Here is a 19,820-nt window from a genome sequence, read left to right as displayed (position 1 = left end):
ATAAACATGTTTGTCTGAGTCTTCTATCAAAAGTTACAGCTATTTCTATGAAGTTGTACAAAAACGCTTTCTTTCGCCAAGACAGTGCGTTTCTCACTGTTACATGCATTTTGAATGGGGAACTCCACCGAAACAAAGTATAGGTTTTCATTATGTGAATAACTTGGAAATCTTAGCTCAAACAGCTGCAAAACCTGTTTTCCCAGCACGGAGACCTTAAGTTCTATAAGATAAAGCCATAAACATGTTTGTCTGAGTCTTCTATCAAAAGTTACAGCTATTTATATGAAGTTGTACAAAAACGCTTTCTTTCGCCAAGACAGTGCGTTTCTCACTGTTACATGCATTTGAATGGGGAACTCCACCGAAACAAAGTATAGGTTTTCATTATGTGAATAACTTGGAAATCTTAGCTCAAACAGCTGCAAAACCTGTTTTCCCAGCACGGAGACCTTGAGTTCTATAAGATAAAGCCATAAACATGTGTATCCGAGTCTTCTATCAAAAGTTACAGCTATTCATATGAAGTTGTACAAAAACGCTTTCTTTCGCCAAGACAGTGCGTTTCTCACTGTTACATGCATTTGAATGGGGAACTCCACCGAAACAAAGTATAGGTTTTCATTATGTGAATAACTTGGAAATCTTAGCTCAAACAGCTGCAAAACCTGTTTTCCCAGCACGGAGACCTTAGGTTCTATAAGATAAAGCCATAAACATGTTTGTCTGAGTCTTCTATCAAAAGTTACAGCTATTTCTATGAAGTTGTACAAAAACGCTTTCTTTCGCCAAGACAGTGCGTTTCTCACTGTTACATGCATTTGAATGGGGAACTCCACCGAAACAAAGTATAGGTTTTCATTATGTGTCTTTATGAAGACCATTAAAAACGCTTTATTTCACCACGTTAGTGCGTTTCTCGCTATTATATGCATTTGAATGGAGTTCTACACGGCACAAAGTAGTTTTCATTTTGTGAATAACTTGAAAATGTTAGCTCAAACAGCTGCAAAACCTGTTTGCCCAGCACGGGGATATTGAATTCTATAAGATAAAGCCATGAATATGTGAGTCTGAATCTTCTATCAAAAGTTACAGCTATTTATATGAAGTTGTACAAAAACGCTTTCTTTCGCCAAGACAGTGCGTTTCTGACAATTACATGCATTTGAATGGGGAACTCGCCCGAAACAAAGTATAGGTTTTCATTATGTGAATAACTTGATAATTTTGCTCACACAGCTGCAAAACCTGTTTGCCCAGCACGGGGACCTTGAGTTCTATAAGTTAAAGCCATAAACATGTGTGTCTGAGTCTTCTATTAAAAGTTACACCGATTTATATGAAGTTGTGCAAAAACGCTTTATTTCGCCAAGACAGTGCGTTTCTGACGATTACATGCATTTGAATGGGGAGCTCGCACGAAACAAAGTATAGGTTTTCATTATGTGAATAACTTGGAAATCTTAGCTCAAACAGCTGCAAAACCTTTTTGCCCAGCACGGGGATATTGAATTCTATAAGATAAAGCCATAAATATGTATTTCTGAGTCTTCTATCAAAAGTTACAGCTGTCTTTATGAAGACCATTAAAAACGCTTTATTTCACCACGTTAGTGCGTTTCTCGCTATTACATGCATTTGAATGGAGTTCTCGCCCGACACAAAATACTTCTCATTTTGTGAATAACTTGAAAATGTTAGCTCAAACAGCTGAAAAACCTGTTTGCCCAGCACGGGGATATTGAGTTCTATAATATAAGGCCATAAACATGTTTGTCTGAGTCTTCTATCAAAAGTTACAGCTATTTCTATGAAGTTGTACAAAAACGCTTTCTTTCGCCAAGACAGTGCGTTTCTCACTGTTACATGCATTTGAATGGGGTACTCGACCGAAACAAAGTATAGGTTTTCATTATGTGAATAACTTGGAAATCTTAGCTCAAACAGCTGCAAAACCTGTTTGCCCAGCACGGGAACCTTGAGTTCTATAATATAAGGCCATAAACATGTGTATCCGAGTCTTCTATCAAAAGTTACAGCTATTTATATGAAGTTGTACAAAATAGCTTTCTTTCGCCAAGACAGTGCGTTTCTCACTGTTACATGCATTTGAATGGAGAACTCGACCGAAACAAAGTATAGGTTTTCATTATGTGAATAACTTGGAAATCTTAGCTCAAACAGCTGCAAAACCTGTTTGCCCAGCACGGGAACCTTGAGTTCTATAAGATAAAGCCATAAACATGTGTATCCGAGTCTTCTATCAAAAGTTACAGCTATTTATATGAAGTTGTACAAAAACACTTTCTTTCGCCAAGACAGTGCGTTTCTCACTGTTACATGCATTTGAATGGGGAACTCCACCGAAACAAAGTATAGGTTTTCATTATGTGAATAACTTGGAAATCTTAGCTTAAACAGCTGCAAAACCTGTTTGCCCAGCACGGGAACCTTGAGTTCTATAAGATAAAGCCATAAACATGTTTGTCTGAGTCTTCTATCAAAAGTTACAGCTATTTATATGAAGTTGTACAAAAACGCTTTCTTTCGCCAAGACAGTGCGTTTCTCACTGTTACATGCATTTTGAATGGGGAACTCGACCGAAACAAAGTATAAGTTTTCATTATGTGAATAACTTGGAAATCTTAGCTCAAACAGCTGCAAAACCTGTTTTCCCAGCACGGGAACCTTGAGTTCTATAAGATAAAGCCATAAACATGTGTATCCGAGTCTTCTATCAAAAGTTACAGCTGTCTTTATGAAGACCATTAAAAACGCTTTATTTCACCACGTTAGTGCGTTTCTCGCTATTACATGCATTTGAATGGAGTTCTCGCCCGACACAAAATACTTCTCATTTTGTGAATAACTTGAAAATGTTAGCTCAAACAGCTGAAAAACCTGTTTGCCCAGCACGGGGATATTGAGTTCTATAATATAAGGCCATAAACATGTTTGTCTGAGTCTTCTATCAAAAGTTACAGCTATTTCTATGAAGTTGTACAAAAACGCTTTCTTTCGCCAAGACAGTGCGTTTCTCACTGTTACATGCATTTGAATGGGGTACTCGACCGAAACAAAGTATAGGTTTTCATTATGTGAATAACTTGGAAATCTTAGCTCAAACAGCTGCAAAACCTGTTTGCCCAGCACGGGAACCTTGAGTTCTATAATATAAGGCCATAAACATGTGTATCCGAGTCTTCTATCAAAAGTTACAGCTATTTATATGAAGTTGTACAAAATAGCTTTCTTTCGCCAAGACAGTGCGTTTCTCACTGTTACATGCATTTGAATGGAGAACTCGACCGAAACAAAGTATAGGTTTTCATTATGTGAATAACTTGGAAATCTTAGCTCAAACAGCTGCAAAACCTGTTTGCCCAGCACGGGAACCTTGAGTTCTATAAGATAAAGCCATAAACATGTGTATCCGAGTCTTCTATCAAAAGTTACAGCTATTTATATGAAGTTGTACAAAAACGCTTTCTTTCGCCAAGACAGTGCGTTTCTCACTGTTACATGCATTTGAATGGGGAACTCCACCGAAACAAAGTATAGGTTTTCATTATGTGAATAACTTGGAAATCTTAGCTTAAACAGCTGCAAAACCTGTTTGCCCAGCACGGGAACCTTGAGTTCTATAAGATAAAGCCATAAACATGTTTGTCTGAGTCTTCTATCAAAAGTTACAGCTATTTATATGAAGTTGTAGAAAAACGCTTTCTTTCGCCAAGACAGTGCGTTTCTCACTGTTACATGCATTTGAATGGGGAACTCGACCGAAACAAAGTATAGGTTTTCATTATGTGAATAACTTGGAAATCTTAGCTTAAACAGCTGCAAAACCTGTTTGCCCAGCACGGGAACCTTGAGTTCTATAAGATAAAGCCATAAACATGTGTATCCGAGTCTTCTATCAAAAGTTACAGCTATTTATATGAAGTTGTACAAAATAGCTTTCTTTCGCCAAGACAGTGCGTTTCTCACTGTTACATGCATTTGAATGGAGAACTCGACCGAAACAAAGTATAGGTTTTCATTATGTGAATAACTTGGAAATCTTAGCTCAAACAGCTGCAAAACCTGTTTGCCCAGCACAGGAACCTTGAGTTCTATAAGATAAAGCCATAAACATGTTTGTCTGAGTCTTCTATCAAAAGTTACAGCTATTTATATGAAGTTGTACAAAAACGCTTTCTTTCGCCAAGACAGTGCGTTTCTCACTGTTACATGCATTTTGAATGGGGAACTCGACCGAAACAAAGTATAAGTTTTCATTATGTGAATAACTTGGAAATCTTAGCTCAAACAGCTGCAAAACCTGTTTTCCCAGCACGGGAACCTTGAGTTCTATAAGATAAAGCCATAAACATGTGTATCCGAGTCTTCTATCAAAAGTTACAGCTATTCATATGAAGTTGTACAAAAACGCTTTCTTTCACCAAGACAGTGCGTTTCTCACTGTTACATGCATTTGAATGGGGAACTCGACCGAAACAAAGTATAGGTTTTCATTATGTGAATAACTTGGAAATCTTAGCTCAAACAGCTGCAAAACCTGTTTTCCCAGCACGGAGACCTTGAGTTCTATAAGATAAAGCCATAAACATGTTTGTCTGAGTCTTCTATCAAAAGTTACAGCTATTTATATGCAGTTGTACAAAAACGCTTTCTTTCGCCAAGACAGTGCGTTTCTCACTGTTACATGCATTTGAATGGGGAACTCGACCGAAACAAAGTATAGGTTTTCATTATGTGAATAACTTGGAAATCTTAGCTCAAACAGCTGCAAAACCTGTTTTCCCAGCACGGAGACCTTGAGTTCTATAAGATAAAGCCATAAACATGTTTGTCTGAGTCTTCTATCAAAAGTTACAGCTATTTATATGAAGTTGTAGAAAAACGCTTTCTTTCGCCAAGACAGTGCGTTTCTCACTGTTACATGCATTTGAATGGGGAACTCGACCGAAACAAAGTATAGGTTTTCATTATGTGAATAACTTGGAAATCTTAGCTCAAACAGCTGCAAAACCTGTTTGCCCAGCACGGGAACCTTGAGTTCTATAAGATAAAGCCATAAACATGTTTGTCTGAGTCTTCTATCAAAAGTTACAGCTATTTATATGAAGTTGTACAAAAACGCTTTCTTTCGCCAAGACAGTGCGTTTCTCACTGTTACATGCATTTTGAATGGGGAACTCGACCGAAACAAAGTATAAGTTTTCATTATGTGAATAACTTGGAAATCTTAGCTCAAACAGCTGCAAAACCTGTTTTCCCAGCACGGGAACCTTGAGTTCTATAAGATAAAGCCATAAACATGTGTATCCGAGTCTTCTATCAAAAGTTACAGCTATTCATATGAAGTTGTACAAAAACGCTTTCTTTCACCAAGACAGTGCGTTTCTCACTGTTACATGCATTTGAATGGGGAACTCGACCGAAACAAAGTATAAGTTTTCATTATGTGAATAACTTGGAAATCTTAGCTCAAACAGCTGCAAAACCTGTTTTCCCAGCACGGGAACCTTGAGTTCTATAAGATAAAGCCATAAACATGTGTATCCGAGTCTTCTATCAAAAGTTACAGCTATTTATATGAAGTTGTACAAAAACGCTTTCTTTCACCAAGACAGTGCGTTTCTCACTGTTACATGCATTTGAATGGGGAACTCGACCGAAACAAAGTATAAGTTTTCATTATGTGAATAACTTGGAAATCTTAGCTCAAACAGCTGCAAAACCTGTTTTCCCAGCACGGAGACCTTGAGTTCTATAAGATAAAGCCATAAACATGTTTGTCTGAGTCTTCTATCAAAAGTTACAGCTATTTATATGCAGTTGTACAAAAACGCTTTCTTTCGCCAAGACAGTGCGTTTCTCACTGTTACATGCATTTGAATGGGGAACTCGACCGAAACAAAGTATAGGTTTTCATTATGTGAATAACTTGGAAATCTTAGCTCAAACAGCTGCAAAACCTGTTTTCCCAGCACGGAGACCTTGAGTTCTATAAGATAAAGCCATAAACATGTTTGTCTGAGTCTTCTATCAAAAGTTACAGCTATTTATATGAAGTTGTAGAAAAACGCTTTCTTTCGCCAAGACAGTGCGTTTCTCACTGTTACATGCATTTGAATGGGGAACTCGACCGAAACAAAGTATAGGTTTTCATTATGTGAATAACTTGGAAATCTTAGCTCAAACAGCTGCAAAACCTGTTTGCCCAGCACGGGAACCTTGAGTTCTATAAGATAAAGCCATAAACATGTGTATCCGAGTCTTCTATCAAAAGTTACAGCTATTTATATGAAGTTGTACAAAAACGCTTTCTTTCGCCAAGACAGTGCGTTTCTGATGATTACATGCATTTGAATGGGGAACTCGACCGAAACAAAGTATAAGTTTTCATTATGTGAATAACTTTAACATCTTAGCTCAAACAGCTGCAAAACTTGTTTGCCCAGCACGGGAACCTTGAGTTCTATAAGATAAAGCCATAAACATGTGTGTCTGAGTCGTCTATCAAAAGTTACACCGATTTATATGAAGTTGTGCAAAAACGCTTTATTTCGCCAAGACAGTGCGTTTCTGACGATTACATGCATTTGAATGGGGAACTCGCACGAAACAAAGTATAGGTTTTCATTATGTGAATAACTTGAAAATCTTAACTCAAACAGCTGCAAAACCTTTTTGCCCAGCACGGGGACCTTGAGTTCTATAAGATAAAGCCATAAATATGTATTTCTGAGTCTTCTATCAAAAGTTACAGCTGTCTTTATGAAGACCATTAAAAACGCTTTATTTCACCACGTTAGTGCGTTTCTCGCTATTACATGCATTTGAATGGAGTTCTCGCCCGACACAAAGTACTTTTCATTTTGTGAATAACTTGAAAATGTTAGCTCAAACAGCTGCAAAACCTGTTTGCCCAGCACGGGGATATTGAATTCTATAAGATAAAGCCATGAATACGTATATCTGAGTCTTCTATCAAAACTTACAGATGTCTTTATGAAGACCATTAAAAACGCTTTATTTCACCACGTTAGTGCGTTTCTCGCTATTACATGCATTTGAATGGAGTTCTCGCACGACAAACTGCAAAACCTGTTTGCCCAGCACGGGGATATTGAATTCTATAAGATAAAGCCATGAATACGTATATCTGAGTCTTCTATCAAAACTTACAGATGTCTTTATGAAGACCATTAAAAACGCTTTATTTCACCACGTTAGTGCGTTTCTCGCTATTACATGCATTTGAATGGAGTTCTCGCCCGACACAAAATACTTCTCATTTTGTGAATAACTTGAAAATGTTAGCTCAAACAGCTGAAAAACCTGTTTGCCCAGCACGGGGATATTGAGTTCTATAATATAAGGCCATAAACATGTTTGTCTGAGTCTTCTATCAAAAGTTACAGCTATTTCTATGAAGTTGTACAAAAACGCTTTCTTTCGCCAAGACAGTGCGTTTCTCACTGTTACATGCATTTGAATGGGGTACTCGACCGAAACAAAGTATAGGTTTTCATTATGTGAATAACTTGGAAATCTTAGCTCAAACAGCTGCAAAACCTGTTTGCCCAGCACGGGAACCTTGAGTTCTATAATATAAGGCCATAAACATGTGTATCCGAGTCTTCTATCAAAAGTTACAGCTATTTATATGAAGTTGTACAAAATAGCTTTCTTTCGCCAAGACAGTGCGTTTCTCACTGTTACATGCATTTGAATGGAGAACTCGACCGAAACAAAGTATAGGTTTTCATTATGTGAATAACTTGGAAATCTTAGCTCAAACAGCTGCAAAACCTGTTTGCCCAGCACGGGAACCTTGAGTTCTATAAGATAAAGCCATAAACATGTGTATCCGAGTCTTCTATCAAAAGTTACAGCTATTTATATGAAGTTGTACAAAAACGCTTTCTTTCGCCAAGACAGTGCGTTTCTCACTGTTACATGCATTTGAATGGGGAACTCCACCGAAACAAAGTATAGGTTTTCATTATGTGAATAACTTGGAAATCTTAGCTTAAACAGCTGCAAAACCTGTTTGCCCAGCACGGGAACCTTGAGTTCTATAAGATAAAGCCATAAACATGTTTGTCTGAGTCTTCTATCAAAAGTTACAGCTATTTATATGAAGTTGTAGAAAAACGCTTTCTTTCGCCAAGACAGTGCGTTTCTCACTGTTACATGCATTTGAATGGGGAACTCCACCGAAACAAAGTATAGGTTTTCATTATGTGAATAACTTGGAAATCTTAGCTTAAACAGCTGCAAAACCTGTTTGCCCAGCACGGGAACCTTGAGTTCTATAAGATAAAGCCATAAACATGTGTATCCGAGTCTTCTATCAAAAGTTACAGCTATTTATATGAAGTTGTACAAAATAGCTTTCTTTCGCCAAGACAGTGCGTTTCTCACTGTTACATGCATTTGAATGGAGAACTCGACCGAAACAAAGTATAGGTTTTCATTATGTGAATAACTTGGAAATCTTAGCTCAAACAGCTGCAAAACCTGTTTGCCCAGCACAGGAACCTTGAGTTCTATAAGATAAAGCCATAAACATGTTTGTCTGAGTCTTCTATCAAAAGTTACAGCTATTTATATGAAGTTGTACAAAAACGCTTTCTTTCGCCAAGACAGTGCGTTTCTCACTGTTACATGCATTTTGAATGGGGAACTCGACCGAAACAAAGTATAAGTTTTCATTATGTGAATAACTTGGAAATCTTAGCTCAAACAGCTGCAAAACCTGTTTTCCCAGCACGGGAACCTTGAGTTCTATAAGATAAAGCCATAAACATGTGTATCCGAGTCTTCTATCAAAAGTTACAGCTATTCATATGAAGTTGTACAAAAACGCTTTCTTTCACCAAGACAGTGCGTTTCTCACTGTTACATGCATTTGAATGGGGAACTCGACCGAAACAAAGTATAGGTTTTCATTATGTGAATAACTTGGAAATCTTAGCTCAAACAGCTGCAAAACCTGTTTTCCCAGCACGGAGACCTTGAGTTCTATAAGATAAAGCCATAAACATGTTTGTCTGAGTCTTCTATCAAAAGTTACAGCTATTTATATGCAGTTGTACAAAAACGCTTTCTTTCGCCAAGACAGTGCGTTTCTCACTGTTACATGCATTTGAATGGGGAACTCGACCGAAACAAAGTATAGGTTTTCATTATGTGAATAACTTGGAAATCTTAGCTCAAACAGCTGCAAAACCTGTTTTCCCAGCACGGAGACCTTGAGTTCTATAAGATAAAGCCATAAACATGTTTGTCTGAGTCTTCTATCAAAAGTTACAGCTATTTATATGAAGTTGTAGAAAAACGCTTTCTTTCGCCAAGACAGTGCGTTTCTCACTGTTACATGCATTTGAATGGGGAACTCGACCGAAACAAAGTATAGGTTTTCATTATGTGAATAACTTGGAAATCTTAGCTCAAACAGCTGCAAAACCTGTTTGCCCAGCACGGGAACCTTGAGTTCTATAAGATAAAGCCATAAACATGTTTGTCTGAGTCTTCTATCAAAAGTTACAGCTATTTATATGAAGTTGTACAAAAACGCTTTCTTTCGCCAAGAAAGTGCGTTTCTCACTGTTACATGCATTTTGAATGGGGAACTCGACCGAAACAAAGTATAAGTTTTCATTATGTGAATAACTTGGAAATCTTAGCTCAAACAGCTGCAAAACCTGTTTTCCCAGCACGGGAACCTTGAGTTCTATAAGATAAAGCCATAAACATGTGTATCCGAGTCTTCTATCAAAAGTTACAGCTATTCATATGAAGTTGTACAAAAACGCTTTCTTTCACCAAGACAGTGCGTTTCTCACTGTTACATGCATTTGAATGGGGAACTCGACCGAAACAAAGTATAAGTTTTCATTATGTGAATAACTTGGAAATCTTAGCTCAAACAGCTGCAAAACCTGTTTTCCCAGCACGGAGACCTTGAGTTCTATAAGATAAAGCCATAAACATGTTTGTCTGAGTCTTCTATCAAAAGTTACAGCTATTTATATGCAGTTGTACAAAAACGCTTTCTTTCGCCAAGACAGTGCGTTTCTCACTGTTACATGCATTTGAATGGGGAACTCGACCGAAACAAAGTATAGGTTTTCATTATGTGAATAACTTGGAAATCTTAGCTCAAACAGCTGCAAAACCTGTTTTCCCAGCACGGAGACCTTGAGTTCTATAAGATAAAGCCATAAACATGTTTGTCTGAGTCTTCTATCAAAAGTTACAGCTATTTATATGAAGTTGTAGAAAAACGCTTTCTTTCACCAAGACAGTGCGTTTCTCACTGTTACATGCATTTGAATGGGGAACTCGACCGAAACAAAGTATAGGTTTTCATTATGTGAATAACTTGGAAATCTTAGCTCAAACAGCTGCAAAACCTGTTTGCCCAGCACGGGAACCTTGAGTTCTATAAGATAAAGCCATAAACATGTGTATCCGAGTCTTCTATCAAAAGTTACAGCTATTTATATGAAGTTGTACAAAAACGCTTTCTTTCGCCAAGACAGTGCGTTTCTGATGATTACATGCATTTGAATGGGGAACTCGACCGAAACAAAGTATAAGTTTTCATTATGTGAATAACTTTAACATCTTAGCTCAAACAGCTGCAAAACTTGTTTGCCCAGCACAGGGATATGGAATTCTATAAGATGAAGCCATAAACATGTGTGTCTGAGTCGTCTATCAAAAGTTACAGCTATTTATATGAAGTTGTACAAAAACGCTTTCTTTCGCCAAGACAGTGCGTTTCTCACTGTTACATGCATTTTGAATGGGGAACTCGACCGAAACAAAGTATAGGTTTTCATTATGTGAATAACTTGGAAATCTTAGCTCAAACAGCTGCAAAACCTGTTTTCCCAGCACGGAGACCTTGAGTTCTATAAGATAAAGCCATAAACATGTGTATCCGAGTCTTCTATCAAAAGTTACAGCTATTCATATGAAGTTGTACAAAAACGCTTTCTTTCGCCAAGACAGTGCGTTTCTCACTGTTACATGCATTTGAATGGGGAACTCCACCGAAACAAAGTATAAGTTTTCATTATGTGAATAACTTGGAAATCTTAGCTCAAACAGCTGCAAAACCTGTTTTCCCAGCACGGAGACCTTAGGTTCTATAATATAAGGCCATAAACATGTTTGTCTGAGTCTTCTATCAAAAGTTACAGCTATTTCTATGAAGTTGTACAAAAACGCTTTCTTTCGCCAAGACAGTGCGTTTCTCACTGTTACATGCATTTTGAATGGGGAACTCCACCGAAACAAAGTATAGGTTTTCATTATGTGAATAACTTGGAAATCTTAGCTCAAACAGCTGCAAAACCTGTTTTCCCAGCACGGAGACCTTAAGTTCTATAAGATAAAGCCATAAACATGTTTGTCTGAGTCTTCTATCAAAAGTTACAGCTATTTATATGAAGTTGTACAAAAACGCTTTCTTTCGCCAAGACAGTGCGTTTCTCACTGTTACATGCATTTGAATGGGGAACTCCACCGAAACAAAGTATAGGTTTTCATTATGTGAATAACTTGGAAATCTTAGCTCAAACAGCTGCAAAACCTGTTTTCCCAGCACGGAGACCTTGAGTTCTATAAGATAAAGCCATAAACATGTTTGTCTGAGTCTTCTATCAAAAGTTACAGCTATTTATATGAAGTTGTACAAAAACGCTTTCTTTCGCCAAGACAGTGCGTTTCTCACTGTTACATGCATTTTGAATGGGGAACTCGACCGAAACAAAGTATAGGTTTTCATTATGTGAATAACTTGGAAATCTTAGCTCAAACAGCTGCAAAACCTGTTTTCCCAGCACGGAGACCTTGAGTTCTATAAGATAAAGCCATAAACATGTGTATCCGAGTCTTCTATCAAAAGTTACAGCTATTTCTATGAAGTTGTACAAAAACGCTTTCTTTCGCCAAGACAGTGCGTTTCTCACTGTTACATGCATTTTGAATGGGGAACTCCACCGAAACAAAGTATAGGTTTTCATTATGTGTCTTTATGAAGACCATTAAAAACGCTTTATTTCACCACGTTAGTGCGTTTCTCGCTATTATATGCATTTGAATGGAGTTCTACACGGCACAAAGTAGTTTTCATTTTGTGAATAACTTGAAAATGTTAGCTCAAACAGCTGCAAAACCTGTTTGCCCAGCACGGGGATATTGAATTCTATAAGATAAAGCCATGAATATGTGAGTCTGAATCTTCTATTAAAAGTTACAGCTATTTATATGAAGTTGTACAAAAACGCTTTCTTTCGCCAAGACAGTGCGTTTCTGACAATTACATGCATTTGAATGGGGAACTCGCCCGAAACAAAGTATAGGTTTTCATTATGTGAATAACTTGATAATTTTGCTCACACAGCTGCAAAACCTGTTTGCCCAGCACGGGGACCTTGAGTTCTATAAGTTAAAGCCATAAACATGTGTGTCTGAGTCTTCTATTAAAAGTTACACCGATTTATATGAAGTTGTGCAAAAACGCTTTATTTCGCCAAGACAGTGCGTTTCTGACGATTACATGCATTTGAATGGGGAGCTCGCACGAAACAAAGTATAGGTTTTCATTATGTGAATAACTTGGAAATCTTAGCTCAAACAGCTGCAAAACCTTTTTGCCCAGCACGGGGATATTGAATTCTATAAGATAAAGCCATAAATATGTATTTCTGAGTCTTCTATCAAAAGTTACAGCTGTCTTTATGAAGACCATTAAAAACGCTTTATTTCACCACGTTAGTGCGTTTCTCGCTATTACATGCATTTGAATGGAGTTCTCGCCCGACACAAAATACTTCTCATTTTGTGAATAACTTGAAAATGTTAGCTCAAACAGCTGAAAAACCTGTTTGCCCAGCACGGGGATATTGAGTTCTATAATATAAGGCCATAAACATGTTTGTCTGAGTCTTCTATCAAAAGTTACAGCTATTTCTATGAAGTTGTACAAAATAGCTTTCTTTCGCCAAGACAGTGCGTTTCTCACTGTTACATGCATTTGAATGGAGAACTCGACCGAAACAAAGTATAGGTTTTCATTATGTGAATAACTTGGAAATCTTAGCTCAAACAGCTGCAAAACCTGTTTGCCCAGCACGGGAACCTTGAGTTCTATAAGATAAAGCCATAAACATGTGTATCCGAGTCTTCTATCAAAAGTTACAGCTATTTATATGAAGTTGTACAAAAACGCTTTCTTTCGCCAAGACAGTGCGTTTCTCACTGTTACATGCATTTGAATGGGGAACTCCACCGAAACAAAGTATAGGTTTTCATTATGTGAATAACTTGGAAATCTTAGCTCAAACAGCTGCAAAACCTTTTTGCCCAGCACGGGGATATTGAATTCTATAAGATAAAGCCATAAATATGTATTTCTGAGTCTTCTATCAAAAGTTACAGCTGTCTTTATGAAGACCATTAAAAACGCTTTATTTCACCACGTTAGTGCGTTTCTCGCTATTACATGCATTTGAATGGAGTTCTCGCCCGACACAAAGTACTTTTCATTATGTGAATAACTTGATAATCTTAGCTCACACAGCTGCAAAACCTGTTTGCCCAGCACGGGGATATTGAATTCTATGAGATAAAGCCATGAATACGTATATCTGAATCTTCTATCAAAAGTTACACCGATTTATATGAAGTTGTGCAAAAACGCTTTATTTCGCCAAGACAGTGCGTTTCTGACGATTACATGAATTTTAATGGGGAACTCGACCGAAACAAAGTATAGGTTTTCATTATGTGAATAACTTGGAAATCTTAGCTCAAACAGCTGCAAAACCTGTTTTCCCAGCACGGAGACCTTGAGTTCTATAAGATAAAGCCATAAACATGTTTGCCTGAGTCTTCTATCAAAAGTTACAGCTATTTATATGAAGTTGTAGAAAAACGCTTTCTTTCGCCAAGACAGTGCGTTTCTCACTGTTACATGCATTTGAATGGGGAACTCGACCGAAACAAAGTATAGGTTTTCATTATGTGAATAACTTGGAAATCTTATCTTAGACAGCTGCAAAACCTGTTTGCCCAGCACGGGAACCTTGAGTTCTATAAGATAAAGCCATAAACATGTGTATCCGAGTCTTCTATCAAAAGTTACAGCTATTTATATGAAGTTGTACAAAATAGCTTTCTTTCGCCAAGACAGTGCGTTTCTCACTGTTACATGCATTTTGAATGGGGAACTCGACCGAAACAAAGTATAGGTTTTCATTATGTGAATAACTTGGAAATCTTAGCTCAAACAGCTGCAAAACCTGTTTTCCCAGCACGGAGACCTTGAGTTCTATAAGATAAAGCCATAAACATGTGTATCCGAGTCTTCTATCAAAAGTTACAGCTATTCATATGAAGTTGTACAAAAACGCTTTCTTTCGCCAAGACAGTGCGTTTCTCACTGTTACATGCATTTGAATGGGGAACTCCACCGAAACAAAGTATAAGTTTTCATTATGTGAATAACTTGGAAATCTTAGCTCAAACAGCTGCAAAACCTGTTTTCCCAGCACGGAGACCTTAGGTTCTATAATATAAGGCCATAAACATGTTTGTCTGAGTCTTCTATCAAAAGTTACAGCTATTTCTATGAAGTTGTACAAAAACGCTTTCTTTCGCCAAGACAGTGCGTTTCTCACTGTTACATGCATTTTGAATGGGGAACTCCACCGAAACAAAGTATAGGTTTTCATTATGTGAATAACTTGGAAATCTTAGCTCAAACAGCTGCAAAACCTGTTTTCCCAGCACGGAGACCTTAAGTTCTATAAGATAAAGCCATAAACATGTTTGTCTGAGTCTTCTATCAAAAGTTACAGCTATTTATATGAAGTTGTACAAAAACGCTTTCTTTCGCCAAGACAGTGCGTTTCTCACTGTTACATGCATTTGAATGGGGAACTCCACCGAAACAAAGTATAGGTTTTCATTATGTGAATAACTTGGAAATCTTAGCTCAAACAGCTGCAAAACCTGTTTTCCCAGCACGGAGACCTTGAGTTCTATAAGATAAAGCCATAAACATGTGTATCCGAGTCTTCTATCAAAAGTTACAGCTATTCATATGAAGTTGTACAAAAACGCTTTCTTTCGCCAAGACAGTGCGTTTCTCACTGTTACATGCATTTGAATGGGGAACTCCACCGAAACAAAGTATAAGTTTTCATTATGTGAATAACTTGGAAATCTTAGCTCAAACAGCTGCAAAACCTGTTTTCCCAGCACGGAGACCTTAGGTTCTATAAGATAAAGCCATAAACATGTTTGTCTGAGTCTTCTATCAAAAGTTACAGCTATTTCTATGAAGTTGTACAAAAACGCTTTCTTTCGCCAAGACAGTGCGTTTCTCACTGTTACATGCATTTGAATGGGGAACTCCACCGAAACAAAGTATAGGTTTTCATTATGTGTCTTTATGAAGACCATTAAAAACGCTTTATTTCACCACGTTAGTGCGTTTCTCGCTATTATATGCATTTGAATGGAGTTCTACACGGCACAAAGTAGTTTTCATTTTGTGAATAACTTGAAAATGTTAGCTCAAACAGCTGCAAAACCTGTTTGCCCAGCACGGGGATATTGAATTCTATAAGATAAAGCCATGAATATGTGAGTCTGAATCTTCTATCAAAAGTTACAGCTATTTATATGAAGTTGTACAAAAACGCTTTCTTTCGCCAAGACAGTGCGTTTCTGACAATTACATGCATTTGAATGGGGAACTCGCCCGAAACAAAGTATAGGTTTTCATTATGTGAATAACTTGATAATTTTGCTCACACAGCTGCAAAACCTGTTTGCCCAGCACGGGGACCTTGAGTTCTATAAGTTAAAGCCATAAACATGTGTGTCTGAGTCTTCTATTAAAAGTTACACCGATTTATATGAAGTTGTGCAAAAACGCTTTATTTCGCCAAGACAGTGCGTTTCTGACGATTACATGCATTTGAATGGGGAGCTCGCACGAAACAAAGTATAGGTTTTCATTATGTGAATAACTTGGAAATCTTAGCTCAAACAGCTGCAAAACCTTTTTGCCCAGCACGGGGATATTGAATTCTATAAGATAAAGCCATAAATATGTATTTCTGAGTCTTCTATCAAAAGTTACAGCTGTCTTTATGAAGACCATTAAAAACGCTTTATTTCACCACGTTAGTGCGTTTCTCGCTATTACATGCATTTGAATGGAGTTCTCGCCCGACACAAAATACTTCTCATTTTGTGAATAACTTGAAAATGTTAGCTCAAACAGCTGAAAAACCTGTTTGCCCAGCACGGGGATATTGAGTTCTATAATATAAGGCCATAAACATGTTTGTCTGAGTCTTCTATCAAAAGTTACAGCTATTTCTATGAAGTTGTACAAAATAGCTTTCTTTCGCCAAGACAGTGCGTTTCTCACTGTTACATGCATTTGAATGGAGAACTCGACCGAAACAAAGTATAGGTTTTCATTATGTGAATAACTTGGAAATCTTAGCTCAAACAGCTGCAAAACCTGTTTGCCCAGCACGGGAACCTTGAGTTCTATAAGATAAAGCCATAAACATGTGTATCCGAGTCTTCTATCAAAAGTTACAGCTATTTATATGAAGTTGTACAAAAACGCTTTCTTTCGCCAAGACAGTGCGTTTCTCACTGTTACATGCATTTGAATGGGGAACTCCACCGAAACAAAGTATAGGTTTTCATTATGTGAATAACTTGGAAATCTTAGCTCAAACAGCTGCAAAACCTGTTTGCCCAGCACGGGAACCTTGAGTTCTATAAGATAAAGCCATAAACATGTTTGTCTGAGTCTTCTATCAAAAGTTACAGCTATTTATATGAAGTTGTACAAAAACGCTTTCTTTCGCCAAGACAGTGCGTTTCTCACTGTTACATGCATTTGAATGGGGAACTCGACCGAAACAAAGTATAGGTTTTCATTATGTGAATAACTTGGAAATCTTAGCTCAAACAGCTGCAAAACCTGTTTTCCCAGCACGGAGACCTTGAGTTCTATAAGATAAAGCCATAAACATGTTTGCCTGAGTCTTCTATCAAAAGTTACAGCTATTTATATGAAGTTGTAGAAAAACGCTTTCTTTCGCCAAGACAGTGCGTTTCTCACTGTTACATGCATTTGAATGGGGAACTCGACCGAAACAAAGTATAGGTTTTCATTATGTGAATAACTTGGAAATCTTATCTTAAACAGCTGCAAAACCTGTTTGCCCAGCACGGGAACCTTGAGTTCTATAAGATAAAGCCATAAACATGTGTATCCGAGTCTTCTATCAAAAGTTACAGCTATTTATATGAAGTTGTACAAAATAGCTTTCTTTCGCCAAGACAGTGCGTTTCTCACTGTTACATGCATTTTGAATGGGGAACTCGACCGAAACAAAGTATAGGTTTTCATTATGTGAATAACTTGGAAATCTTAGCTCAAACAGCTGCAAAACCTGTTTTCCCAGCACGGAGACCTTGAGTTCTATAAGATAAAGCCATAAACATGTGTATCCGAGTCTTCTATCAAAAGTTACAGCTATTCATATGAAGTTGTACAAAAACGCTTTCTTTCGCCAAGACAGTGCGTTTCTCACTGTTACATGCATTTGAATGGGGAACTCCACCGAAACAAAGTATAAGTTTTCATTATGTGAATAACTTGGAAATCTTAGCTCAAACAGCTGCAAAACCTGTTTTCCCAGCACGGAGACCTTAGGTTCTATAATATAAGGCCATAAACATGTTTGTCTGAGTCTTCTATCAAAAGTTACAGCTATTTCTATGAAGTTGTACAAAAACACTTTCTTTCGCCAAGACAGTGCGTTTCTCACTGTTACATGCATTTTGAATGGGGAACTCCACCGAAACAAAGTATAGGTTTTCATTATGTGAATAACTTGGAAATCTTAGCTCAAACAGCTGCAAAACCTGTTTTCCCAGCACGGAGACCTTAAGTTCTATAAGATAAAGCCATAAACATGTTTGTCTGAGTCTTCTATCAAAAGTTACAGCTATTTATATGAAGTTGTACAAAAACGCTTTCTTTCGCCAAGACAGTGCGTTTCTCACTGTTACATGCATTTGAATGGGGAACTCCACCGAAACAAAGTATAGGTTTTCATTATGTGAATAACTTGGAAATCTTAGCTCAAACAGCTGCAAAACCTGTTTTCCCAGCACGGAGACCTTGAGTTCTATAAGATAAAGCCATAAACATGTGTATCCGAGTCTTCTATCAAAAGTTACAGCTATTCATATGAAGTTGTACAAAAACGCTTTCTTTCGCCAAGACAGTGCGTTTCTCACTGTTACATGCATTTGAATGGGGAACTCCACCGAAACAAAGTATAAGTTTTCATTATGTGAATAACTTGGAAATCTTAGCTCAAACAGCTGCAAAACCTGTTTTCCCAGCACGGAGACCTTAGGTTCTATAAGATAAAGCCATAAACATGTTTGTCTGAGTCTTCTATCAAAAGTTACAGCTATTTCTATGAAGTTGTACAAAAACGCTTTCTTTCGCCAAGACAGTGCGTTTCTCACTGTTACATGCATTTGAATGGGGAACTCCACCGAAACAAAGTATAGGTTTTCATTATGTGTCTTTATGAAGACCATTAAAAACGCTTTATTTCACCACGTTAGTGCGTTTCTCGCTATTATATGCATTTGAATGGAGTTCTACACGGCACAAAGTAGTTTTCATTTTGTGAATAACTTGAAAATGTTAGCTCAAACAGCTGCAAAACCTGTTTGCCCAGCACGGGGATATTGAATTCTATAAGATAAAGCCATGAATATGTGAGTCTGAATCTTCTATCAAAAGTTACAGCTATTTATATGAAGTTGTACAAAAACGCTTTCTTTCGCCAAGACAGTGCGTTTCTCACTGTTACATGCATTTGAATGGGGAACTCCACCGAAACAAAGTATAGGTTTTCATTATGTGTCTTTATGAAGACCATTAAAAACGCTTTATTTCACCACGTTAGTGCGTTTCTCGCTATTATATGCATTTGAATGGAGTTCTACACGGCACAAAGTAGTTTTCATTTTGTGAATAACTTGAAAATGTTAGCTCAAACAGCTGCAAAACCTGTTTGCCCAGCACGGGGATATTGAATTCTATAAGATAAAGCCATGAATATGTGAGTCTGAATCTTCTATCAAAAGTTACAGCTATTTATATGAAGTTGTACAAAAACGCTTTCTTTCGCCAAGACAGTGCGTTTCTGACAATTACATGCATTTGAATGGGGAACTCGCCCGAAACAAAGTATAGGTTTTCATTATGTGAATAACTTGATAATTTTGCTCACACAGCTGCAAAACCTGTTTGCCCAGCACGGGGACCTTGAGTTCTATAAGTTAAAGCCATAAACATGTGTGTCTGAGTCTTCTATTAAAAGTTACACCGATTTATATGAAGTTGTGCAAAAACGCTTTATTTCGCCAAGACAGTGCGTTTCTGACGATTACATGCATTTGAATGGGGAGCTCGCACGAAACAAAGTATAGGTTTTCATTATGTGAATAACTTGGAAATCTTAGCTCAAACAGCTGCAAAACCTTTTTGCCCAGCACGGGGATATTGAATTCTATAAGATAAAGCCATAAATATGTATTTCTGAGTCTTCTATCAAAAGTTACAGCTGTCTTTATGAAGACCATTAAAAACGCTTTATTTCACCACGTTAGTGCGTTTCTCGCTATTACATGCATTTGAATGGAGTTCTCGCCCGACACA

Source organism: Rhamphochromis longiceps, linkage group LG8 (assembly GCF_057381845.1).
Source record: "Rhamphochromis longiceps isolate RC_006_pf linkage group LG8, R_longiceps_female_GT1.1, whole genome shotgun sequence".
Taxonomy (NCBI): Eukaryota; Metazoa; Chordata; class Actinopteri; order Cichliformes; family Cichlidae; genus Rhamphochromis; species Rhamphochromis longiceps.
This window is presented reverse-complemented; position numbering follows the sequence as displayed.